Genomic DNA, 4261 nt, shown 5'->3' on the forward strand with positions numbered 1-4261 from the left:
TGTTAGCCAGGATGGTCTCGATCTCCTGACCTCGTGATCCGCCCGTCTCGGCCTCCCAAAGTGCTGGGATTACAGGCTTGAGCCACCGCGCCCGGCCCAGGCTGGTCCGGAACTCCTGACCTCAGGTGATCGGCCAGCCTCGGCCTCCCAAAGCGCTGGAATTACAGGTGTGAGCCACCACGCCCGGCCACTGTTTTTTTTTTTTTTTTTTTTCCCTACAGGGTCTTGCTCTGTTATCCAGACTGGAATGGAGTAGCATGATCACAGCTCATGGCAGCCTCAACCTCCTGGGCTCAAGCAACTCTCTCACCTCAGCCTCCTGAGTAGCTGGGACTACAGGTACGCACCACCATATGCTGCTAATTTTTTCTAGTTTTGTAGAGTCAGGGGTCTTAGTATGTTGCCCAGGCTAGTCTTGAACTGTTGGCCTCAACCAATCCTCCCTCCTTGGCTTCTCAAAGTGTTGGGATTACAGGTGTGAGCCACTGTACCTGGCCCAGTAAAGCCTATTATTTGGGCAACTAGCAAACTTTGAATACCGACTGGGACAAAAACTATAGTATGTTTATACAAGAGGATGTCGTTGTCCTTAGGAAACACACAGCAAAGTATCTGAAGGCAAAGGAACATGCTGTCTACAACTTGCTCTGAAATCATTTAGTCAAAAAATGCATATATACATATGTGTATAACGTATATGTGCATATATATGGCAAATGTGGCAAAATGTGAGTGGTTGGTGAATCTGAACAAAGGGTTTATACAAGTTGTTCATGCTATTCTGTAACTCTCAGTTGTTTTTGTTTTTGTTTTGAAGTGGGGTCTTGCTCTGCTGCCCAGGCTGAAGTGCAGTGACATCCAGACTCAAGTGATCCTCCCACTTCAGCCTCCCAAGTAGCTGGGACTACAGGCGCTCACCACTACACCCTCTTAATTTTCTTTTAATTTTTTGTAGAGATGGAGGTCTTGCTATGTTGCCCAGACTCATTTTGAACTCCTGGTCTCAAACGATCCTCCTGCCTCAGCTTCCCAAAGTGCTGGGATTACAGACGTGAGCCACCATCCCTGGCATGCAACTTTGTGTGTTTTCAATTATTTTCAAATAAAAAGTTAAAAAATTTTGGTCAGGCGTGGTGGCTCATGCCTGTAATTCCAGCACTTTGGGGGCTGAGGTGGGTAGATCACTTGAGGTCAGGAGTTCGAGACCAGCCTGACCAACATGGTGAAACCCTGTCTCCACCAAAAACGCAAACACTAGTTGGACATGGGCCTGTAGTTCCACCTACTGGGGGGAGGGGACTGAGGCAGGAGAATTGCTTGAACCCAGGAATGGAGGTTGTAGTGAGCCGATGGCACCACTGTACTCCAGCCTGGGCCACAGAGCGAGACTTGGTCTTGAAAAAAAAGTCTGGGCATGGTGGCTCATGCCTGTAATCCCAGCACTTTGGAAGGCTGAGGCGGGCAGATTCCGTGAGGTCGGGAGTTCGAGACCAGCCTGACCAACATGGAGAAACCTACCTCTGCTAAAAATACAAAATTAACTGGGCATGGTGGCACATGCCTGTAATCCCAGCTACTCGGGAGGCTTAGGCAGAAGAATCTCTTGAACCCAGGAGGCGGAGGTTGGGGTGAACAGAGATTGCGCCATTGCACTCCAGCCTGGGCAACAAGAGTGAAACTCCGTCTCAAAAAATAAATAAATAAATAAATAAATAAATAAATAAAAAATTGGCCGGGCACGGTGGCTCATGCCTGTAATCCCATAATCCCAGCACTTTGGGAGGCAGAGAAGGGTAGATCACCTGAGTTCAGGAGTTTGAGACTAGCCTGGCCAACATGGTGAAATTCTGTCTCTACTACAAATGCAAAATAAGCCAGGCGTTGTGGTGTGTGCCTGTAATCCCAGCTACTTGGGAGGCTGAGGCAGGAGAATCAATTGAACCCTGGAGGCAGAGGTTGCAGTGAGCCGAGATCGCGCGCCACTGCACTCCAGTCTGGGTGACAGAGGGAGATTTGTCTCAAAAAAAAAAAAAAATTGCCTGAAGATTTCTGGGATACCCATGTAACTATCTCCTACCAGAATGGTTCTCCCATGCTCAGCCCCACCTGCCTTGTAGGTGATCCCCTCAAACCCAGCACCTCACCTCCTCCCAACCCATTCAGGATCCTCACCACCAAGCCAGATACCAAGGAGTAAGCATGGCTCCCTTCTCTTCTTAACCTCTGGCCTGCACACTTTCCCTTCCAACTCTGCCCCTTCCTCTTGGCATGAGCCTGTCCCTCTGCTGGGATGTCTTCCCTTCAGCTCACCTTTCAGGGCCAAACCCCACTGGATGTCCTCTTGGACGCCCTCCAGAGTGCACCCCTGTCCATAGAACAGAGTGTGACATAGGGCTGGAGCCTTAGCCATACTTGTTGAATACATGAAAGAACAAATAAATAACCCTCCCAGGCAAAGTCCTCACCCATCACCTGTGTACCCCAGGCCCTTCCCAGATTCCATGCCTTTCTCTGGCCCAGCCCTGAGCCCACCACACTGGGTGTGTGTGCGTCTAGCTTTTTCTTCCCCAGACTGGAAGTTCCTTCAGGGCTGGGCTCCAGGCCTTTCAGGGTCCCCATTCTTTCCACAGGAACAGAGGGAGCTGCAGGAAGGCTGTGCAGCATGACTGATTTGGGAAAAGGCAATTGATCAAGGCTGGGCGTGGTGGTTCATGCCTGTAATCCCAGCACTTTAGGAGGCCAAGGTGGGCAGATCACTTGAAGTCAGGAGTTCGAGACCAGCCTGGCCAACATGGCAAAACCCAGTCTCTGCTAAAAAAATAGAAGCTGGGCGCGGTGGCTAACTCCTGTAATCCCAGCACTTTGGGCGGCTGAGGCGGGCAGATTACAAGGTCAGGAGATCGAGACCATTCTGGCTAACATGGTGAAACCCAGTCTCTACTAAAAGTACAAAAAAAAAAAAAAAAAAAATAGCCGGGCGTGGTGGCAGACACCTGTAGTTCCAGCTACTCAGGAGGTTGAGGCAGGAGAATGGCATGAACCCGGGAGGCAGAGCTTACAGTGAGCTGAGATCGCGCCACTGCACTACAGCCTGGGCGACAGAGCGAGACTCCGTCTCAAAAAAAGAAAAAGAAAAAATTAGCCAGGTGTGGTGGCACACACCTCTAATCCCAGCTACCTGGCAGGTTGGGGGAGATGGGGGCTGAGGCAGGAGACTCGCTTTAACCCAGGAGATGCAGGTTGCAGTGGGCCAATATAGGGCCACTGCACTCCAGCCTGGGTGACACAGCGAGACCCTGTCTCAAAAAAAAAAAAAAAAAAAAAAAAAAAAAATAGAAAAGAGAATTGATCTAATTGAGCCAGATGGGCTGAGGGCCAAAGATGTGTGGGGTATGGGGGTGGGACTAGGAGGCTGGGGAGACCCTTTGAGTCACAGAGGGTAGTAAGGAGGAAGTGGGTTGCTTTCTGGGAGGGCTGAAAGAAGGGTGTGTGTGTGTGGATGTGTGAGCATGTGACTCCTAGTGTGTGTCTGAGGTCTGAGGCTGCAAACGTACTCCTAGGCTCCTTGCCTGGTTGAGTGGGTTTTAGCGGTTTTTTGTTTGTTTGTTTGTTTGTTTTGTTTGAGACAGGGTCTTGCTCTGTTGCCCAGGCTGGACTGCAGTGGCACAATTTCGGCTAACTGCAACCTCAGCCTTCTGGGTTGAAGCGATTTTCCTGCTTCAGCCTCTCGAATAGCTGGGACTACAGGCGTGCACCACCATGCTCAGCTCATTTTTGTATTTTCAGTAGAGTCGGGGTTTCACCATGTTGGCCAGGCTGGTCACGAACTCCTGACCTCAAGTGATCCATCCGCCTCTGCCTCTCAAAGTGCTGGGATTCCAGGCGTGAGCCACCGCGCCCTGTCGACTTTTAGGTTTGTGAGTGTTTTAGATCAGCGAGTCCTGGGGAATCTTGGTGCATGGGCTTGCATTTGCGCGTCCGTGGCTATGGGTCCATGAGCCTCTCAGGACGTGACTGGTCTCAGTTTCCAGGGTTTCTGGGAGGCTGTGTTTTTGTCCCAGCTCCAGAGGTGTCCCGCTCTGGGTGTGTATTGGGGGATGGGGATGGGGTGCGTGGGCGTTCAGGAGGTTGGGTGTGCCCGCCACTCCGGGTTCGGCCCGCGTCTCACTGCATGCTCGGCCTGGGTTTCCGAGGGTCCGCGTGTCCCAGGCCGTGCGGGTGGAGGGTGGGCAGGGACCCCGGGAGGCCGGGCGGGGGGCGG

The sequence above is a fragment of the Rhinopithecus bieti genome, unplaced genomic scaffold (genome assembly GCF_001698545.2).
Source record: "Rhinopithecus bieti isolate Rb0 unplaced genomic scaffold, ASM169854v2 scaffold_71542, whole genome shotgun sequence".
In the NCBI taxonomy this organism is placed as follows: Eukaryota; Metazoa; Chordata; class Mammalia; order Primates; family Cercopithecidae; genus Rhinopithecus; species Rhinopithecus bieti.